The sequence below is a fragment of the Malus sylvestris genome, chromosome 4 (assembly GCF_916048215.2).
Source record: "Malus sylvestris chromosome 4, drMalSylv7.2, whole genome shotgun sequence".
In the NCBI taxonomy this organism is placed as follows: domain Eukaryota; kingdom Viridiplantae; phylum Streptophyta; class Magnoliopsida; order Rosales; family Rosaceae; genus Malus; species Malus sylvestris.
In genome coordinates this window covers 18,343,344-18,354,582 of record NC_062263.1, presented here as the reverse complement: position 1 = coordinate 18,354,582, position 11,239 = coordinate 18,343,344, and the positions used below count along the sequence as shown (strand labels likewise).

General features: G+C 42.0%; 1 long non-coding RNA gene across 1 annotated transcript; it reads right to left on the bottom strand.

Annotated features, from left to right (window-relative positions):
* Positions 1–1,654: 1,654 nt before the first annotated feature.
* Positions 1,655–10,821, bottom strand: LOC126619973 (uncharacterized). The gene is made up of 3 exons (XR_007622211.1): positions 10,280–10,821; positions 2,100–2,231; positions 1,655–1,918 (listed from the first exon to the last, which is right to left on the bottom strand). It is a non-coding gene; the product is annotated as an uncharacterized LOC126619973 (long non-coding RNA).
* Between the last annotated feature and the right edge of the window lie 418 nt (positions 10,822–11,239).

The following is an 11,239-nucleotide window of genomic DNA, read 5'->3' as shown; positions in this document are numbered from 1 at the left end:
TTTTGGATTGGAGTAATTTTTCGCAAAGATAATCTTTGAGTAAATACCAAACTAGACGGTTAGGATAATTGATATACAATACCGAGTGAACTCTACATAAGTGCCCATCTGATAAACTTATTTAAGAATCCCTGAACTGAAGCTTACTCATAACGTAGAATCTGATTCTTTATCAATATCAATGTAAAATAATGCCAATGTCAAATTGAATGCAAACCTAAGCTGAAGAAACAAGAACTTTCATTTATGTATAATAATCACATTAAGAATTCCTTTTCCCATTAGCCATTTCCTCATAAGAATTCACAATCATATTTACAATATGAGCCCTGTGTTTTGTTATGTGTTTTGAAGGAGTGAAATTACTTAACTTGGAAGGTGACAATAACAATGGCTCCCGCTAGGGTAAATCTTGGACTAGTCCATAACATTTTGGTTGGACCTCTGTCCTCTTGATTGGATCAACCTCATCAGACAGTGGGTAATTAGACTGCCTAGAGTTCTAGCTCACGTACTTGTTTGGAGAAGAGAACCCTGTGAAAATGCCGCCCTTCTTTTTGTTTTTGCCTTGTTTCCTTATGTTTGCCCATGCCTTATCCCAGTCTGTTGAGAATTTATCACCTGATCATGGTATTGGATGATCAACATTCAACCACCATTATAGTCAGTTTCACGGTTAGAAGCAGCTAAATCACCCAGAGAATTTGAACTTAAGAATACTTCTTGTTCGCTGAGAAAAGAAATAGCAACGACTAAGAGCTAGTTGGTAACCACTTAATAGTGGAGAGGAGAATGATATATTACCATTAAGATTGGGCCAAATTAAGAGGATAGGGCGGTGGTTGCATATGCCCTTCTTTCACGTCTATCTATCACGTGCTGCTTTGGTGTGATGAGGTGATTGTGATACTCTCTCTTATTTACCTTAAAACATGATTATCTGATCATCCATAAGCATAATGGTAGGACATAAATCTCACTTTCCATCCCTAGTGTATTCTTTAGTTTAATTAGCAAAGCATGCAACTCATTGTATCACTAGAAGAAAAAAGCTCATCTATCATGGTGAATGCCCGTGATAAATTGCAATCCACCATGAACATTGTGCCCATTAGTATTCTAGATATGATAAAAAATCTCAGTTTCTACCACGGGTTATGTTTGTTGTAAAATGCAATATAACCATGGATTGTACCTGTGGTAGATTGAGATCTAACATCACGTGCTAATGCTGTTGTCGATTACTAATTGACCACAGCTAATGCCCGTTATAAATTATTTTCCAAAATTAAAAAAAAAAACTATTTAACAAATATATATATCTGTATTTATTTATTTTAGTACAGAATAACCAACAAAATTGCATATTTACTACAATATAATAACTACATAAAAATACTTGATAATATTATAACATAATTTAAAAATACTTGAGTTTCCAAATGAATACATAAACAATGGAAGCCGTAAAGTACTATCCATGTAGTGCCAAAGTACCATTTTCTAGTCTAAGTACGAACTAAAATTACTCTCTAACTCGGATGTACTTTGATAGCCAAGCAATTGTACTAGATATGGCATCCTCCAGGACACGAAATTCACTTGTATGGCGGTACAAAGATATATTCCCCACTCTGACAACAGACCCAAACTTTCTAGCAATCAGGACCAAGCACCATGTGATGAACTTTCACCTCAGGATTTGTTGATTCTATTTCTCCAGTTGAAGACATCAAGACAAGTTAAACAAAATCAGTTTCATACCTGAGGAGATGATTTGGAAACCTGGTAACTGGAATTGGGAACCTGTTTTACACCATTCTTAGTTCGTTGGAGATTTATTCCGCCTCCCTATGATCTATAAAGCCCCAAAATCTAACCCACATGCCGTGCATTTTGTAACTACCTCATCGGGGACCTAAAATACAATAGTAACGAAATAAGAAAGAGTAGAACAAGATTATTGTATTACTTACCAAAAGAACTGCAACAGTCATATCCTATATTGAAAGGTGTACATGGAGACATATAGAGCACTACCACGTTTATATCATTCTTTTGAAACGAACAAAAGTGGAAGGAAGGCAAGCTAATATTACCCAATGATCTTTTTCCACATTTCACGGTTTTATAATGTTTATTCAATCGGTTAATCCCTTCTTTCTCTTTGTAGACCGTTCGCTTGGCCTTACCGATTCTGTTGGCCTGATTCTTCCACCCATTTCCTTAAGCTGAGTAACAAGGGGTAAGAACAATACATCACTAAAGATAATCAACATTCAAAATCTCTCTGATAAGGTTAAACAGTCTTGTGGACATAAACATGAACCATATTATGCATCATTCAGATCTTCAATAAAAGCATATAATTTAATAAAGAGGGCCAAACATGCAACAACAACAACAACAACAACAAAGCCTTTTCCCACTAAGTGGGGTCGGCTATATGAATCCTAGAACGCCATTGCGCTCGGTTTTGTGTCATGTCCTCCGTTAGATCCAAGTACTCTAAGCCTTTTCTTAGAGTCTCTTCCAAAGTTTTCCTAGGTCTTCCTCTACCCCTTCGGCCCTGAACCTCTGTCCCGTAGTCACATCTTCGAACCGGAGCGTCAGTCGGCCTTCTTTGCACATGTCCAAATCACCGGAACCGATTTTCTCTCATCTTTCCTTCAATTTCGGCTACTCCTACTTTACCTCGGATATCATCATTCTCAATCTTATCCTTTCTCGTGTGCCCACACATCCCACGAAGCATCCTCATCTCTGCTACACCCATTTTGTGTACGTGTTGATGTTTCACCGCCCAACATTCTGTGCCATACAACATCGCTGGCCTTATTGCCGTCTTATAAAATTTTCCCTTGAGCTTCAGTGGCCTACGACGGTCACACAACATGCTGGATGCACTCTTACACTTCATCCATCCAGCTCGTATTCTATGGTTGAGATCTCCATCTAATTCTCCGTTCTCTTGTAAGATAGATCCTAGGTAGCGAAAACGGTCGCTTTTTGTGATCTTCGCTAAATTGCTCCGGTCATTAGTGTGGATAAGTATATAAATGGATAGAGATAGGAAAGCAAACACAAGATGTACGTGGTTCACCCAGATTGGCTATGTCCACAGAATAGAAGAGTTCTCATTAATTGTGAAGGGTTTACACAAGTACATAGGTTCAAGCTCTCCTTTAGTGAGTACAAGTGAATGATTTAGTACAAATGACATTAGAGTACAAATGACATTAGGAAATATTGTGGGAGAATGATCTCGTAATCACGAAACTTCTAAGTATCGGAGTGTGGTATCATCTTGACTTGCCTTATCTGTCTCATAGGTAGATGTGGCAGCTTCTCTGGAAGTACTCTTCCTCCATCCAGGGGTGGTATCTTTAACTGGTGGAGATGCACAAGGTAATGTATCAATTTCACTTGAAGCTTACTTGTAGTTTCAGGCTTGGTCAAGCGCGATACAAACCATGTAGTAGGAGTCCCCCAAGTCGCCGAGCTAGGGGATTTGCTGAAAGAGGTGACAGACAAGGTAAGCAATCAGAGCTCCGGCTGATTGTTCACCTTCTCCCCATCTTGCAGCAGCATGAAGGATAAAGAGAAGAAAAATGAGAAGAGATGATATGGGATACTTTTGCTTTTGAAGAAGTAACTTTCCACAGGCTTATTCTTGAACTGAGCTGGAGGGTTTTCTGGTTTCCTCCAGAGTATAAGGCCGACTGAAGAATTTGAGGGTCAAAACAAGTCCATCAAATCTAGAGTACGTTCGACCCTGCTGATATGGGATACTTTTGCTTTTGACAAAGTAATGGATGGATCGGCACGTGTGCTGTTACGCTTGTCTCCACATGCTTCCTTGTATCCTTCGCACTTGCCCTATCTGTTCCTCAAGCAGATGTGGTATCTTCCCTGGCAACATAAGATGTTGAAGATGAGTACTCGAGAGCAATGCCAGGTAAGTAATCAGGTAAGGGGTTCCAGGCTGTCAGTTCCTGGCTGGGAGCTTGATTTCAAGTGCTGACTGATTGCTTTCTTTCTCCTTGTCTTGCAGGTAAAAACAAGGCCAAAGGAAAAGACAGGGAAAAAGCATGATATGGGATACTCTTGCTTTTAACCCTGATGATATGAGATATTCTTGCTCTAGTATAGCTTGTTTGCAGAGGTATTATCGGGGGGAAAGAAAGCTGAATATTTCGAAAGGCTTCGTTGGGAATGCCCTCTTAGATATGAGGAAGGGTTGAGCATTTTTGCAGGTCTGCCTGTCCGTTGGGGATGGAGGTCGACATATATAGGAGTCTCCCTAACAACAAGTAGTAATGCTATTCCTTTACCCTGCTTGGTCATAGCACGGTAGTGGGAGCTGCCAGCTTCACATGTTTTAACTCTGTCAGAGCACTTTGAAAAAGTGGTATGTGGTATCTGGCTCTCGAGATTCGGAGAACGATGCTTCTTCGATTTTTGAGAAAGCAATCATGGTGGGGGTCTGGCTCTCGAGATTCGGGGAGCAGTGTCTCTTCGATTTTTGAGAAAGTAATCATGTTGGGAGTCTGGCTCTCGAGATTCGGAAGGCGGTGCCTCTTCGATTTTGGAGTAAGCAATCTTGTTGGGAGTGTTTTCTCGGATGTGAGTAAAGGTTGGGCATGTTTGCTAGTCTACCTTGCCACGAAGCACAGAGGTTGACACACAGGGACTTTCCAATTATCCAGCAGTGGTACTGTTCCTTTACCCTTGTGGGTAATAATATGGTAGCTAGACCTTCAAAATTTATGTGTCTAAACTTTGTTAGTGCTGTTTCTTTGCTATTCTTTTACCTTTCTTGGTCAGAGCGATGTAGTGGGAGCTGCAAGCTTCACGTGCTCAACTTTGGCAGAGACTTTGACAAAGTTATCTGTGGTACCCATGAGCTATTGTTGCGTGTGGGAAGTGGGTGATTGCACAGTAAGATTCATGTGCTTTCTACTTCACCAGAAGTCTTCAACAGAATGTCCATAATTTCCGCAAAGCTGAGTGTGCGTGTGACAGGTGCTGACAAGGCTAGAAAAGAAGGTGCCTCTTCGATTTCTGAGATCGGCCCTCGTGGTCTCTGAGCAGCCCAGCTTTTGAGAAAGCGAGCGCCTCTTCGATTGATTCGGAGAACGATGCCTCTTCGATTTTTGAGAAAGCAATCATGCTAGGGGTCTGGCTCTCGAGATTCGGGGAGCAGTGTCTCTTCGATTTTTGAGAAAGTAATCATGTTGGGAGTCTGGCTCTCGAGATTCGGAGGGCGGTGCCTCTTCGATTTTGGAGCAAGCAATCTTGTTGGGAGTGTTTTCTCGAATGTGAGTAAAGGTTGGGCATGTTTGCTAGTCTACCTTGCCACGAAGCACAGAGGTTGACACACAGGGACTTTCCAATTATCCAGCAATGGTACTGTTCCTTTACCCTCTCTTCGATTTTTGAGAAAGTAGTCATGTTGGGAGTCTGGCTCTCGAGATTCGGAGGACGGTGCCTCTTCGATTTTGGAGCAAGCAATCTTATTGGGAGTGTTTTCTCGAATGTGAGTAAAGGTTGGGCATGTTTGCTAGTCTACCTTGCCACGAGGCACAGAGGTTGACACACAGGGACTTTCCAATTATCCAACAGTGGTACTGTTCCTTTACCCTTGTGGGTAATAATATGGTAGCTAGACCTTCAAAATTTATGGGTCTAAACTTTGTTAGTGCTGTTTCTTTGCTATTCTTTTACCCTTCTTGGTCAGAGCGATGTAGTGGGAGCTGCAAGCTTCACGTGCTCAACTTTGGCAGAGAACTTTGGCAAAGTTATCTGTGGTACCCATGAGCTATTGCTGCGTGTGGGAAGTGGGTGATTGGACAGTAAGATTCATGTGTTTTCTACTTCCCCAGAAGTCTTCGACAGAATACCCATAATTTCCGCAAAGCTGAGTGTGCGTGTGACAGGTGCTGACAAGGCTGGAAAAGTAGGTGCCTCTTCGATTTCTGAGATCGGCCCTCGTGGTCTCTGAGGAGCCCAGCTTTTGAGGAAGCGAGCGCCTCTTCGATTTCTGAGATCGGCTTTCGTGGTCTTTGAGCAGCCCAACTTTTGAGAAAGCAAACACCTCTTCGATTTATGAGATCAACCCTCGTGGTCTCTAAGCAGCCCAGCTTTTGAGAAAGCAAACGCCTCTTCGATTTCTGAGCAGGCGCCTCTTCGATGTCTGAAGCTCCGTCGAGTGCAGCTTTTTATAGGGGCTGGCATTAAGTTCCAAAGCACACTTGAATCTCCACCAGTAGAAGCTCCATTCTTGCACTTCTAAGATCTTGATTTGTCCGACCTCTTCTCTCTTCAATACCTTTGAAAATGTCTGGCCCCTCCGACCGTCGTTTTGACTTGAACCTTGTTGAAGAGGCAGCCCCGCCTTCTCCAGACAACATATGGCGCCCATCCTTCGTCTCCCCTACTGGTCCTCTTACCGTTGGGGATTCCGTGATGAAGAATGATATGACCGCTGCGGTGGTGGCCAGGAACCTTCTCACTCCCAAAGATAACAGACTACTTTCCAAACGGTCTGATGAGTTAGCTGTTAAGGATTCACTGGCTCTCAGTGTTCAGTGTGCAGGTTCTGTGTCTAATATGGCCCAACGCCTATTTGCTCGAACCCGCCAAGTTGAATCATTGGCGGCCGAAGTGATGAGTCTCAAACAGGAGATTAGAGGGCTCAAGCATGAGAATAAACAGTTGCACCGGCTCGCACATGACTATGCTACAAACATGAAGAGGAAGCTTGACCAGATGAAGGAAACTGATGGTCAGGTTTTACTTGATCATCAGAGATTTGTGGGTTTGTTCCAAAGGCATTTATTGCCTTCTTCTTCTGGGGCTGTACCGCGTAATGAAGCTCCAAATGATCAACCTCTGATGCCTCCTCCTTCTAGGGTTCTGTCCAGTACTGAGGCTCCGAATGATCCCCCTCCGATGCCTTCTCTTTCTGGGGCTCTACCGACTGCTGAGACTTCTCCTAAGCAACCTTTGTGAAGGCTCCATCTTGTTTGTTTATTTTGACTCATGTATATGTACATATTTGTAGCTTATCGGGGATATCAATAAATAAGTTTTCCTTCATTTCAACGTATTGTGTTAAATACACCAAAGCCTTCTTCGCTAAGTTCTTTGAATTTTCTTTTGTTGAAGCTTGTATGTTGAAGCTTTCTGAGTGGAGCATGTAGGTTGGGGTAGTGTTCCCTTAATTTTTCGAGTGAGGAAAACTTCTCGGTTTGCACATGTCCAAACCACCGTAACCGATTTTCTCTCATCTTTCCTTCAATTTCGGCTACTCCTACTTTACCCCGGATATCCTCATTCCTAATCTTATCCTTTCTCGTGTGCCCACACATCCAACGAAGCATCCTCATCTCCACTACACCCATTTTGTGTACGTGTTGATGCTTCACCGCCCAACATTCTGTGCCATACAGCATCGCCGGCCTTATTGCCGTCCTATAAAATTTTCCCTTGAGCTTCAGTGGCATACGGCGGTCACACAACACGCCAGATGCACTCTTCCACTTCATCCATCCAGCTTGTATTCTATGGTTGAGATCTCCATCTAATTCTCCGTTCTTTTGCAAGATAGATCCTAGGTAACGAAAACGGTCGCTCTTTGGTATTTCTTGATCTCCGATCCTCACCCCTAACTCGTTTTGGCCTCCATCTGCACTGAACTTGCACTCCATATATTCTGTCTTTGATCGGCTTAGGCGAAGACCTTTAGATTCCAACACTTCTCTCCAAAGGTTAAGCTTTGCATTTACCCCTTCCTGAGTTTCATCTATCAACACTATATCGTCTGCGAAAAGCATACACCAAGGAATATCATCTTGAATATGTCCTGTTAACTCATCCATTACCAACGCAAAAAGGTAAGGACTTAAGGATGAGCCTTGATGTAATCCTACAGTTATGGGAAAGCTTTCGGTTTGTCCTTCATGAGTTCTTACGGCAGTCTTTGCTCCTTCATACATATCCTTTAGCTTGGATATATGCTACTCGTACTCCTTTCTTCTCTAAGATCCTCCAAAGAATGTCTCTTGGGACCCTATCATACGCTTTTTCCAAATCTATAAAGACCATGTGTAAATCCTTTTTCCCATCTCTATATCTTTCCATCAGTCTTCGTAAGAGATAGATTGCCTCCATGGTTGAGCGCCCTGGCATGAACCCGAATTGGTTGTCCGAAACCCGTGTCTCTTGCCTCAATCTATGCTCAATGACTCTCTCCCAGAGTTTCATTGTATGACTCATTAACTTAATACCCCTATAGTTCATGCAATTTTGTACGTCGCCCTTATTCTTGTAGATAGGCACCAAAGTGCTCGTTCGCCACTCATTTGGCATCTTCTTCGTTTTCAAAATCCTATTGAAAATGTCAGTGAGCCATGTTATACCTGTCTCTCCCAAAACTTTCCACACTTCGATTGGTATATCGTCTGGGCCTATTGCTTTTCTATGCTTCATCTTCTTCAAAGCTACAACCACTTCTTCCTTCCGGATTCGACGATAAAAAGAGTAGTTTCTACACTCTTCTGAGTTACTCAACTCCCCTAAAGAAGCACTCCTTTCATGTCCTTCATTGAAAAGATTATGAAAATAACCTCTCCATCTGTCTTTAACCGCGTTCTCTGTAGCAAGAACCTTTCCATCCTCATCCTTGATGCACCTCACTTGGTTTAGGTCCCTTGTCTTCTTTTCCCTTGCTCTAGCTAGTTTATAGATATCCAACTCTCCTTCTTTGGTATCTAGTCGTTTATACATATCGTCGTAAGCCGCTAACTTAGCTTCTCTGACCGCTTTCTTCGCCTCTTGCTTCGCTTTTCTATACTTTTCACCATTTTCATCGGTCCTCTCCTTGTATAAGGCTTTACAACATTCCTTCTTAGCCTTCACCTTTGTTTGTACCTCCTCATTCCACCACCAAGATTCCTTTTGGTGTGGGGCAAAGCCCTTGGACTCTCCTAATACCTCTTTTGCTACTTTTCGGATACAACTAGCCATGGAATCCCACATTTGGCTAGCTTCCCCCTCTCTATCCCACACACATTGGGTGATTACCTTCTCTTTGAAAATGGCTTGTTTTTCTTCTTTTAGATTCCACCATCTAGTCATTGGGCACTTCCAAGTCTTGTTCTTTTGTCTCCCTCTTTTGATATGTACATCCATCACCAACAAGCGATGTTGATTAGCCACGCTCTCTCCTGGTATAACTTTGCAATCCTTACAAGTTATACGATCCCCTTTCCTCATTAGAAGAAAATCTATTTGTGTTTTTGACGACCCACTCTTGTAGGTGATCACATGTTCTTCTCTCTTCTTAAAGAAGGTGTTGGCTAAGAAGAGATCATATGCCATTGCAAAATCCAAGATAGCTTCCCCATCCTCGTTTCTCTCCCCAAAACCATGGCCACCATGAAAACCTCCATAGTTGCCTGTCTCCCTGCCCACGTGTCCATTTAGATCTCCTCCTATAAATAACTTCTCCGTCTGAGCAATTCCTTGCACCAAGTCTCCAAGGTCTTCCCAAAATTTCTCCTTCGAACTCGTATCCAACCCTACTTGAGGTGCGTACGCACTAATCACATTGATAAGTTCTTGTCCTATTACAATCTTGATTGCCATGATTCTATCTCCTACCCTCTTGACATCTACAACATCTTGTGTCAAGGTCTTGTCCACGATGATGCCAACACCGTTTCTCGTTCTATTTGTGCCCGAATACCAAAGTTTAAACCCTGAGTTTTCTAGATCCTTTGCCTTACTACCAACCCACTTAGTTTCTTGTAGGCACATAATATTTATCCTTCTCCTCACCATAACTTCCACTACTTCCATAGATTTTCCCGTTAAGGTTCCTATATTCCACGTTCCTAAACGCATTTTGCTCTCTTGAACTCTACCCTTCTGTCCTAGCTTCTTCACCCTCCCCCGTCTAATAGGATCAAAGTACTTCTTTTGTGTGTCCCGTGTAAAGTTGATAGGAGCATATGCTCCCAAACAACTTTGAGTGGAGTCGTTCGAAAAGAAGTTCCAGCCCACCTTCAGTAATTTTCACATAGAACCAAAGCATCACATATATCTCAAAACAAGTATCAATGTTTATACTTACTACATGACAACATGTCAAATAGCAGGAGCAGAAACAAGGAAAGCATCACCTAGGCCCTAATTAATTACATGTTGTCAATAAATAAGGGGGACCATTATTTTTTTAGGACAAGGGGAAAGACAAAATTCCCAAGTTTCCAACCTGTACAGTTGCAGCAGTCACTGTATCGAAAAGGTGTTGGCAGTGTAACTATTTGACTGCAATCTAATACGCCTTGGCTCAATATCCACAGAGCTCTTTTACTAAAAGGCGAAGGTAGATGGGTCAGTTTTCTGCATGAGAAGAAAAATAAACATACAAATTACTTTTACCTCAAGACATAAATTAAAAGTTCCTTAACGAACTTGATGCTAAAGCAAAATGAATATGAATGATTTGAAAGAAAGCAAGGGGAAGGAACTAAACAAGAGCAATGGATGGCATTCTAAACACTACCCATACTATAAACCAACATAAAGATGATCATCCCAAGGAATACCAGAAACAGCTTCATGATAATATGCATTTCAAAAATAGGTGAGTCCAAGTTGGTGTTTTTATAACTCTTACCTTGGTAATCCATTCCAACATAGACCAAGAGGCCATAGTGTTAGAGTAACATTTATGTGAAAACATGATTTCTTCTGCTAAGGCTCCCAATTACAGTTCTAACCTAAGCTACAAAGTTAAGTTGTTGAAATTAGTGGCATTGAACGACATAACGGAACTAATCCGTTCCCACATCAACATAATTACAAGTGAAAATTAACAATGTGAAAATCCAATCACAGTAAACACAATAGAAACTAACTATATGCTTCTAATTAAAGTTAAAATTTTACTTATATAGAACACAGCATCGCATTGTTCATATCTAGCAAAGGACATCCATAGTGCTCTGCCCTCCACTTTCAGCCAATAGCTTGACCCGAAACTTCTGCACCCCACACTTCGCGTCCTCTTGCGTATCGACCTTGGGTACTGCCCGGACGATCTTGTTCGAGCTCACAGATGTGGTTTTCCCATATGGGACACTGATCGACTTCCCGTAATCATCAAACAAAGTCGAACTTGACGACTTTGGTGCGGTGCCGCGAGCTCCATACAACTCTACCTTATCAC